The 11,527-nt window shown below is 48.0% G+C and overlaps 2 pseudogenes; both read left to right on the top strand.

Annotated features, from left to right (window-relative positions):
* Positions 1-443: 443 nt before the first annotated feature.
* LOC149357290 (uncharacterized) lies at positions 444-2,957 on the top strand (annotated as a pseudogene).
* A 196-nt stretch (positions 2,958-3,153) lies between these two features.
* On the top strand, positions 3,154-10,493 carry LOC149357289 (uncharacterized; annotated as a pseudogene).
* The last annotated feature ends 1,034 nt before the right edge of the window (positions 10,494-11,527 follow it).

Genomic DNA, 11,527 nt, shown 5'->3' with positions numbered 1-11,527 from the left:
AAGCATGGGTCATGTGGCCATCAGCCCCCCCAAAATGCATGCATGATCACTAAAGCATGTACAGTCTTCAGGTATACATGACATAAAGCATACCTTCAAGCAGAGAGGTTGCAACACCTTCCACAGCAGCCGACATTTGAAATGAATTATCCCGGCTACTGTGGAGATGCCTACCCTGAAGGCCAAGGCCACCTCCTGCATATGAATCCCCGATGCCAAGTACCCAAAAGACAAAAGTGGAAGAGAAGATGAAGAAAGTTAATGCAAGATTTATGACACTGAGCAGTCCCTTCAAATTTAGAACAACTTTCCAGATTCTTTTTCTCAAAACTGTGTCGCTCCAATGAAATAGTTAGCCTAACAAAGCGATTGTCAAAACACAGTTTTTGCCCCGATATTGCAGGTCACATTTACAAATTCCATGTGGCAACAAGGTAAGAGACATGACCGTTTGCCCGTCCTGGTACGTGTGGTGACTTTTCAGACTTCCAAGTTCACAACTACTGATTGCAGGAATGACAGAATTATTATGATGCGAACAACAATCTGACATCATAAATCGGCAGCAGTCGTAGAGACACCCAATGAACTTGCACGCAGTAAAGCCACTAACCTGAGGGTGATCGCGAGCCTCATTCGTGAAGAAAGTGGCTCACGTGTCACGTAATTTTTCGTCAGTGAATCTTCCAACAGCGCGTGAAGTTCCTCAGTACGCTCCGGCGTCATCCGGTAGTACTTCCGGAAGTAATCTCGGTCTCCCAAGATCAAGAGTGGCATCTGCACACCACAATTATGGCTAGACTCCGCAAACAGCAAATATGGGAAAAAACACACAAGGCGACATTAAAACTTCTCAACTCACGGCTGTGTAAAATTCAGACTCCGTCTTTCTCTTCTCCCAGCTTGGCCGCACCCACACCAAGGCCTCGGTGTCGGCAGGCCCTCCAACAATTTCTTCTTCTCTAGGAGGCAGTACTCTTCGAGCAGCAGGCGCCGGCGATTTTCAGCATCGAAGGAAGCGGAAAGCGCCGGCGTGTCGACGTCTTCCGCTTCACAGACGCTGTCTGGGTCCATGGCAATGTGCAACGTTTTTTTTTTCTCGAAGGGGTAGTACTCCTCGAGTATCAGAAGGCGCACGCCTTCAGGATCGTATATTCCGATCACCGCCATTGCCTAATTGAGGAGAGAGCCCGAGAAGCGCGAGCCCAAGCGTTATATCGACGCCTTGGTGGCCCGCGCTATTTTCACGTCTCAATGGTTTCATTCAGCGCATCAGCGTACTTTTCGAATAATTCAGAACTGTTTACTTTACTAAAAACATACGAAATGTTATCTTGTATCTAAAAGTACGCATGAATAATATAACAAACACATTCCATGTTGCATTACTGTCGTGTTTATTAACGGGTTGCATATGCAGACATCTAGCAACCCTGCTTGCCACTCCGACCGAATGTGAAGGCACAGATCGAAAATCGCACTGCGGCGTCACCGACTAGGACGACTAATTTCGTTGTAGTCGCAGCATGTGAAGCGGCCCTTATACGTAAGTCGACGAGTTCTGCTCCGTCGCAGTGATTCGGATGACGCTGCCATGAAGGCTACTGTGTATATTCGAGGGAAAAAAGTGAAGGAGTTAGACATGAAATCTACAGAAGAGGCAATAAATCTTCTTCAGAGCATTGCAAAACTCAGTTTGTGCCCTGGCTGCGGATTTAAGCCAATTAGCAAATTATTTACACCTTCAAATGTGTGTTACTTGGCTGTAAACTGTTCTATTCTTTCGGATACAGCATGCATAGCTTGCAAATACTTGCGAAAGCTAACTAAAAACATTTTGTGAAGGATTGGCTGCTAGCTTTATGGGGTTTAACGTCCCAAAGCGACTCAGGCTATGAGAGACGCCGTAGTGGAGGGCTCCGGAAATTTGGACCACCTGGGGTTCTTTAACGTGCACCTTGTGAAGGAGGAAGAAATCAAGAGGCAGAAATCAAGAGTGCTGTGCGCAAAGAAGACGCAGACTTCGAAATCTCGGGCAGTGCAACGTATGAAGGGCAAGGTGACAAAACTGCGCAAAATGAAAAATGAAAATGAACAACTTTCAAGAACAGAGTTTGAAAGAAGGGTTAGTGGCTTTCCTCCTAAGCAGCAGCTTGCTGTCAGAACTTGTTTTGAGGCTGCCAAACGCAAGTCATCGAAAGGGATGGCATATTCTAATGAATGGCTGCTTGAATGCGTTCTGATGCGAATGAAAAGCCCTAAGTTGCATGAACATATACGACGACACAACATCCTGGCTCTTCCAGGTAGAACATGCTTACAAAAGCGCATCGAGAGCTTTAAGACTGGATTTGGTTTTAACCCAAATATCTTTTATGCTTTATCCGAGAAGTCGCAACATATGGGTGAGTTATCACGTAGAGGACGCATCGTCTTTGATGAAATGAAGTTCTCCGAGCACCTTGACATGAAATCAACTAGTGAGTGGTTTTTAAACCTTACCTACACCGGGTAAATAGGCTGAATTATGTGACAACTGTGTTTTCTGTACACTACTTGTATTTTTTCAGGTGAGCTGGAAGGATTCGTTGATCTTGCCCAGTTCAAGCCCGATTCCCAAAAAGACCAACTCTCTGACCATGGCTTGGTAGTCCTGTTTCAGCATTTCCAGGGTAATATATTTTTCTAACATATAGGTCAGATTTCTCGCGTTACTGGTAAAACACTGTTTATGGGAAAAGCAAACTTGCTGTTTTATCTTTGTGGGCAAGTGGACACAAGTCCTCGGAATTTTTGCATCACGTGGCAATGTCAAGGCGGACACCATTGCCAAGATCATCATTGAGGCGACAATTCTCGGTGAGAGGGCTGGATTCTTCGTTGACTATGTCACGTGTGACGGAGCAAGCTGGATTATATCAATGTGGAAGCTTTTTAACATTCGAGATGACTACTGAACTGGATTGAATTGCAAATTGTGTTTGTCTTAAGGTCATCTGGGTGGTTACGGCGTTCCGGTTGTTCAAAGCATTTGCTTAAAGCGCTGCCTCATTTGCTTGCAGGTGCGAGCACAGGCACACGGTGCAGGGCGCCACATCCTGCCAACTCTACGCGCCATCTAACCTTCTCTCGGATTTCCCGATCTATTTAAAAATGTGCGAAATGCATTTGTAGGCTGTGGGGACGCTTTCGGCCCCTGCGTTCGCTTTCCCTCACCGCGCTAGTTCCTTGTGGTTAGCTCCTCCGCAAAGCACTCCTCTCGGTTCGGTGACTTTCCACTAACAGGGGAGGGCGCTCGCGTCGCAGCGACACCAGCGCCACGGATGGCGTTTTGCTGCGCGCTCGCGGGGAGCTACGGGGTCTCTTCTCCCTCGGCAACGGGAAGCGAACGGACGTTTCGCTCGCAGCTTCGCTCTTCGTCGACGGGCGCCCCTCGGTCGGAACTTACTCCCGCCGAGCCCGTCCCGCTCGACCTCGGAGTTCCCTTTGCCCTACCGTGGGCGGACGTTCGCTCGTAGCCGTGCTGGTGAGTCGGACATCCTAGATTCCTCAGTGTATTTTGTTGCTAGCTGGCGTTATTGTTGCTATAGCAATAAATGCCTTGTTTGTGTCAGCCATTGTGTCGTTCCTTTGTTCCCGCAGAGCAAGGCCCGCCGTGGTCGGCGTGCGCTCAGTAGCGTACGCGACCACGGGGTGGGGTCCGCGCGGTTTTGAACTGAGTCAGCCGCGCTTAAAAGGGGAGAACGGATTTATCTCCCCCCATTTCAACCCCACGTCTGGCGCCCAACGTGGGGCCTGCTCTTGGAACATTGGACGACAGTCTGTTCGGTTCGAGGAACGCTCTTTGTCCGGACTTGACAAGTGCTAGGCCTAGAGTGAATTTTGATCGCTAGGACCTGCGGCATGCTTTCTTGAGTGCGAGGTGTATTGCGCTGCAGCATGTTTGAACTTTTCGACATGCTCAGCATGTTTTTTTTGTGAAGTTTTCTTCCTGGAGTTTCTTCAAGAACCACTTGGTCCGCATCGAGGGAGCGCGAGGCCTAGCGCCCGCGGAGTTGCCGAGCCCGAAGCGAGTGAGTACGGAAGCCGCGTGGGTGGTCCGAGTTTTCTGTATATATTTTCTCGCTGTCTCTTTTTCGACTTTGGGAGTCGCGGCTCTGGGAGCCGGGTGGCCTGGGTCCACGGGTGCCGTAACGAGCTCGCTGGTATTGCAGCTCGGCACCGGGCGTTCCGACACCGTCCGATACGGTGGGCGCCGATCACTCAGCAGCTGCTTCGTGCAGTGAGCGGGGAGGACCACCCCACAACGCTGATGTCTCCTCGCGGCTGCGCGCACGAAACCCGTTTCGGGTCTTTCTTTTGTTGGGGGTCGTCGACCTTCACAGTGGTAGTGAGGCCTAAGGCTATTCATAGCTGCCTGCACCTTGTCAAAAGTGACACGACCACCGGACCGTGGTGTTGAGAGGGGGCGCACTTTGCTGGCCGCCTGTTTTTTTTAACCTCGCATGAACCCAGCATTCTCGTTCAACTCAAGAAAGGGCTTTGTTCACTCGAACTTTGCGTTGCACAGCCGCCCGACACGTTTTGCTAGCGAGTTGAGCATTGAGCCACCAGGCCTTTGTGTACGCCGTTTCCCCTCCCGTGACCTACGTTAAAGGCATGCGGAGTGTGTTTTGGCAATCTTTCAGATCCAGCGGAGCCACTGCGGCTTGCTGTCCTGTGCACATCGTCTCGCTGCCGCCTGCTGCGACGGAGCGGCCTGTATCCTGTTCGCCGCATCCATCCGGGGCAGCTGTGGCGAGACCAGACAGCAGCCACCTCTGGCTGCTGTTGCCCTGGCGACTACTGCGGAATATTGGCCTGCAGTGGTCAACCGGCCCTCCTCTTCGCGGGCCTGCGGGCACATAGTCCGCGGGTCATGCGAGTCGTCCCAGCGGAGACCTTCACGCCGCCTTCGGAATACTGCGGAAGACAGCGTGCACTCTGTCGGCGTGACCTCCGCTGCACGACCTGCCTCAAGTGCATGAAGACCAGGAGACTCCTCCATAGCATGTAACTTGCAGGCGCGGGGGTCTATTTAAGGTTGGGGGGATGTGGGGACGCTTTCGTCCCCTGCGTTCGCTTTCCCTCAACGCGCTAGTTCCCTGTGGTTAGCTCCTCCGCAAAGCACTCCTCTCGGTTCGGTGACTTTCCACTAACAGGGGAGGGCGCTCGCGTCGCAGCGACACCAGCGCCACGGATGGCGTTTTGCTGCGCGCTCGCGGGGAGCTACGGGGTCTCTTCTCCCTCGGCAACGGGAAGCGAACGGACGTTTCGCTCGCAGCTTCGCTCTTCGTCGACGGGCGCCCCTCGGTCGGAACTTACTCCCGCCGAGCCCGTCCCGCTCGACCTCGGAGTTCCCTTTGCCCTACCGTGGGCGGACGTTCGCTCGTAGCCGTGCTGGTGAGTCGGACATCCTAGATTCCTCAGTGTATTTTGTTGCTAGCTGGCGTTATTGTTGCTATAGCAATAAATGCCTTGTTTGTGTCAGCCATTGTGTCGTTCCTTTGTTCCCGCAGAGCAAGGCCCGCCGTGGTCGGCGTGCGCTCAGTAGCGTACGCGACCACGGGGTGGGGTCCGCGCGGTTTTGAACTGAGTCAGCCGCGCTTAAAAGGGGAGAACGGATTTATCTCCCCCCATTTCAACCCCACAAGGCAAAGGGTTTAACACACCTGAGGGTCGGGTGTGCGTTCAACCCATCCGAGAAGCTTGGAAAATGGACAGCCAGAGTGTTTCCCTTAAAGCCATGCCGAAGATCACCAGCATGCACTTGAATCCCAATTCGTTTCAGAAGATGAGAGTTGCTCCAGCATTCCAGCTATTTGGTGATGATATAATTGAGGTATTTTTATTTACCGCACCCGTTTAGAACGCTGTTATGACTTCGTGGAAGCAACTGCAGTTTTTTTGTAAAAGGAATAAGCTTATCAGGATAATGACTGCAAGTGTGCCGAAAGCAGCGTTATACCCACAGTCACCAAACTTTGCATTTTTAAAGGAGTTTCTCGAACACCTCACAAATTGGGACAATCATGCAAAGGCCACAATCGGAGGGTTTTTGAGGAAAAGCACAGCTGAGGGACTTCGTGTTGCAATTCAGAGCACACTTAGTTTAGTTGAATATCTCAGCACACTTGGCTTCAAGTATCTGATGACTGCAATCTTGAGTCAAGAGAGGCTTGAAAGCGTTTTTAGCATCGTTCGGCAATCACCAGGAATGCCATCCGCCAGGACCATCCGGACCATCCGGAATGCCAGGACCATCCGAATGCCGCTCAGTCTTTGGGCACTGTTAATGCCCTCGCATTCTACAATCTTGCAAAACCACCGCCATCGGGAAACTGTGCACCAGAAGTGGTCACTTCCTTAGTTTCAGTGCGTAAGAAACAGCACTGCAGCGAGAATATGCTGGCTATTCTCGACAGCCTTATTGACAAAGGATGCAGAAACTGCACTGGTCTCCGGTGCTCCCCGTACAAGTATTACGTCTGACCACAGTGCCTGTGTGACTGGAAAAAGCTACGAGATGTTGATTTGTTATATTTTGGGTTACATTGCTAGAAAAGCACTGAAAAAAAAAGCCAGTGCATAGACTGTGCGTCAGCCTTGACCTGTGAAAAAGCATTGGCTACAGAAAATGATCGGGCTGTAGCTTTCACTGCAAACTATGATAATGGTGGATTACTGTATCCATCTGGCCCGTTAAAGAAAATTATCACTGTCCTTGAAGACAGCCTGACCCCTTATTTTAGTCTGAATAAGTTGCGCGGGAAGAGCATTGCTGACTTCGCTGATTATTAACACATGTACATTTTCCGTCTCTGCCCTGTGTGAAACATGCACGTGAAATTGTTAATGGCATAATCAAATTCTATATTCTGCTTCGCCTGCGCTTCTACACGAAGTCTATAAATGTTTAGAGGGCGGCCAAGAAAGAGCAACTGAAGCTGTTAAACGTATGAAGATGTCAGTAGGTGGTGCAAACAAGAATGTGGGCAGCCTGAGTGCAAAGTGATGGAAATAAATGTGCTTAACAACGATTTTTATTTTGTGCCGTACATTACTGATCCATGGGTATCTCTTCCCTGACAGTATGTGTTACCTACATTGCATGGGCTAATCATGCTATTTTATTAAGCACGGTATTCGAGGTAACTACTTAGAATGCATACTTGTGTTCATTACTTCAGTAACTCGGTTGCGTAAGCACTAAGGAATGCGTTCTTGCAGTTTGCCTAAAGCACATGATTTACAGGGCTCAGGTTCTCATGTTACATGTTTTAATTGTGCGTGCATCTAGAAGTTTCCAGTGTTCACTCTGTTTTCTAACTTCATTCAGAGTCTGTAGAAGTACGGTATGGCAACTGGCTGTCACTAGGCGAATCGGCGCTTTCAGTCGACGCCGCCGTAGCGCTGGAATCTTGTTCGGCCTGCGCTATCGCAACGCGTGCATATTCCGAGTGCCAGGCGCGACTGGCAGATGATAACTTTCCTTGTCATTATGCCAAGCAAGTGGAGTACGGCACGCTTTCATGACATCACGATGATTGCGCGCAGAAGAGAACTGAAGCGTGAATGTCTTCGAGACCATAGCAGATTTATTTTTGAAAGAAAGATATGAAGAACAAGTCAAACGAAAGCGCAAGCTGGTACAAAATTTGAACTTATCAGAAACCGGGTTGCTGGACGAAACTATATATATACTTTGCATTAATTAACAATATTTGCTAATGTCTCCTTCGGAAAGAATGCGCCTTGGCATGAAGGCGAACACTTCTGTGGCTATAGTTCAGTGTCGCGAAGCCTGTCCCTCTAGGCGTGAAAAGCAGCCCAAAGGGAGTCCTTGCTCGTATTGCGGAGGTGCAGCCGTGACAAGCATCATTTAATAAATCTCCAGGCATTTTCAATTGGATTTATGCTTGATCGTTTTGCTGGCCACGAAAGTTTATGGATGGCAAGGTTCTCTAGTAAGGCTTCCACGGAACATGTAGTACGAATTGGAGAAAGGGTCTTGCTGATAATAAACAGCCCAATCTGGAATGGTCCATCCAAAACATAAGCTAGGACAACCTGTTCAGTTACATGAACCGTTCATAAAGGCGTATAAGGGGACCCAACCCATCGGCTGTAATGGCTCCCCACGCATTCAGGAGCAGCGCCTGCTGAGGCTTGTTCGCTTGAAACAGTTGGCAACAACGCTGCATAAAGTAAAGAAAAAAGTTTTCTTTACGCGCTTTAAAGTTGTATAATGCGCTTAGCCAAATCGTTGCTGTACCTAAACGCTTTATATTTTACCTAAGTAGGCACCTGACACTAAAAAATTGCGAGGACACTTGGGCAACTTAAGTGTTGAGATGCGAAAGCCAACGACACTATGCCGCGACGACTTCCGGTGGAAGTGACGTCACACCGTTCCCGTGGCTATATTGATACCCAAGTTATGCTTTTTCTTGGAGATCTTAAGTGTTAATTACGCTTAATTACACATTTTTCAATCTAATTTCACACAAATCCGGCATTTTTCTGACCAATCCGCGGCAATTTTTTCTATGCCGTGACGACTTCCGGTGGACGTGACGTCACACTGTTCCTGTGGCTATATCGACGGCTATTTCGACGCAATTTTGACATTTTCGACTGTAATTAATTAACTATTTACTCTACAGACATCAAACGTGGCTACTAGGTTCATTTTTTCCTTTGCTATCTGAAGCAACTATTCGTTTTCTCCTATCTTTTTTGTTCCCCGGTTAACACGAGTTAGAATCTGCCAAATATGTGACACCCTCTGCTAACGGACGACAGTATGAGTCATTAAAGGCTTGGGCCTTAAAACGGGGACGGCGTTGTGACTGCATGCAGCATGTTTTTTTTTTCGTTCGCTTAGAATGCACCTCAAACCGTTAATTCATAGCATGCAGCAGCCAAAGAGGAGGCAAGCTAGCCGAGAACTCTTATCTAAAACTTTGATTTGATATATTATGTCCTTTAAAACTCGGAAGTCGCACCCTCATGTAACATTCGTCGTCGGGTTATACTCGTTAAATTTTAACAGCAGCACTAAGTGAACTTATTCGGGACCGCATCTTTATAAAGAGCATCACAATTATAGAACACTAGGATGCCAAGGCTTGCCACTGATTGTCTTGACGCCACACTTTATCATGACCCTTCGTGGTGCCCTCATCTGTGAACATCATCTGGCCCCAATCCTCCACAGTGCAATATGGGATTGTGCGAAATGTAAATGGGCGGCTTTGTGGTGATCAAAAAGCAAAGCCTTTCTCGCGGCTGTCCTGCTTTGAAGGCCCACTTCGTGGAGGCAGCGTCGAACCAATCGAACATCAACGTTTAGCCCGAGCTCGTTTTTGATCAGTTTGGCTATAAAAAAGGGTTCTCTACGGCAGCTGCAATAATCACTAGGTCTTTTTCCATGGTCGCGGAATTTGGCCGCGAACTGTGAGGAAGGTCCGAGAGTTTAATTTCAATTTTTTAGGCTTTCAAAGCTCTGTTCACTGTCGAAAGCGCTCTTCGGGCATTCTCCACATTTCTTCTCTAGGTAATTTCTTGGCGGTACAAAGCGACCACTCCGATCCTGTCGGTTTCCAACGCTGGCGGCAAGATTTTCTTTGCAAGCTGAAAAGACTCAAGCCATGCTCAAGCCGGTAGCTTAGCTCTTACACCGTAGGAGAAGAGCACGCACATGTGCAGCACCACTTCCAATCATCGTTGTTATTTCTTGAAGCTTTTTTCTTTTCGATGCAAACATAGGAAGCAGTGACGATCAGGCTCGCACCTAACGCTTCAGTTCTCTTCTGCACGCAATCATCGTGACATCATGAAAGCGGGCCGTATTTCACTTTCTTCGAAAACATAGCGCAAGAAGGACACGGACGACACAGAAGAGGACAGGCGCTGACAGGCGCTAACCACGTCTAATATATAGGAGTCGATCACCACCATCAAGCGGTGAGCATGCCCAAAGAAGACCGCAATCAAGATTACAGCGTTTGGAAAATAAGCAAAAATTACGATAAATTAAGAAAAGGAAAACACGGTGCCGGGGGAACACCGAAAGAAAAGAGACATCGCGTAGTGAAACTTGCTGCAAAAAGCGTTTTTCAAGCTTGTCAAGGTTAAGAGCCAAACGAATAACGCGGCAAAAAAAGGGGAGATAAAAATAGATCGACTAAAAGATGAAGGGAGTGTACAAGGCTCCACACTAAGACAAACACGTGGTGAAGAAAGAAATAATGACAATGGGGAAATTACATTTCTGGGCATGGCAATAGAAGTAAAAGATAGCAGAAAATTAGGCCGAAAACAGATAAGGGCTGTGATACTAGATATAATGAACTGAAAAAATTAAAAAAAACTAGGAAACTATAAAGTATATGTATATGAAAAAAAATACAGAAAGAACGAAACAGAAAAGGATAAAACGAGAAGTATAAAACACGAGTGTAGAAGGCTCCACGCTAAAACAACGAGGGGGGGGGGGAGATATGCAAATATGAGAAATGGAATATGGAAATAACAAATGAAGTAAAAGCCAATAAAACGCCAAGGAATACAAGCAAGAAAACGCAAAGGAAAAGCGGGAGCATTCCAGTTCACAACAACAAGAAAGGGTGCTTACGGTAAGCAGTCTTAAGATATGGTTCATACCTACAGGTAGCCATCCCGCGGTGGCTCAGTGGTTACGGCGCTCGGCTACTGGCCCGAAAGACGCGAGTTCGATCCCGGCCGCGGCGGCTGAATTTCTTTGGAGGAGAAATTCTAGAGGCCCGTGTGCTGTGCGACGTCAGTGCACGTTAAAGAACCCCAGGTGGTCGAAATTTCCGCAGCCCTTCACTACGGCGTCTCTCATAGCCTCAGTCGCTTTGGGACGTTAAACCCCAATAAACCAAACCAAACAGATAGCCATCAAGGAATTCAACTTCACTGTCAAGTAATTGATTAGAAGGTGCGCTGACGCACTTTTTCCCAGCTTTCCTTATAAAATACGCCTCCATGACTTCACGCTCTGTTTTTCTTTTAGCTGATGTTAAGAATTCTGTTTTATCTATTTTTGGATAGCATCCGTTCTCTTGCTCTGTTACACATGCTTTGCAATGGTCGGCTAGGTTACTTCCTGATTTGTTGCGTACGCATAATCTATATTCTCTCGCCCTCTAATTGAAGCATCTTCCTGTCTGCACAATGTAATGACGCCCGCAACTGATAGGAATTCTGTACACAACGTTCGCCTTACATTCCGTAAGCTTCGTTTGATGTCTCGTCGTGCAGTCATCTCGTTTTGCCATTTTCTTGGCGCAGACCTTGGAAAGCTTACATGGGGCAGAGAAAACTACTTGTGGTACATTATAACGTGCTGCCAGCTTCTTGAAATTATGTGAAAACCTATGATAATATGTTATTACCTGGACAGGAGTCTTGCTTTTGATCTCTTCACTCCCCTGCTCAGTACAGGGAACCTTGGAGGCTT

This window comes from Amblyomma mixtum, chromosome 3 (genome assembly GCF_055824585.1).
Source record: "Amblyomma mixtum isolate Tamu chromosome 3, ASM5582458v1, whole genome shotgun sequence".
Classification (NCBI taxonomy): Eukaryota; Metazoa; Arthropoda; class Arachnida; order Ixodida; family Ixodidae; genus Amblyomma; species Amblyomma mixtum.
The sequence above is the reverse complement of the archived record's forward strand: the minus strand, read 5'-3'. Positions and strand labels throughout refer to the sequence as shown.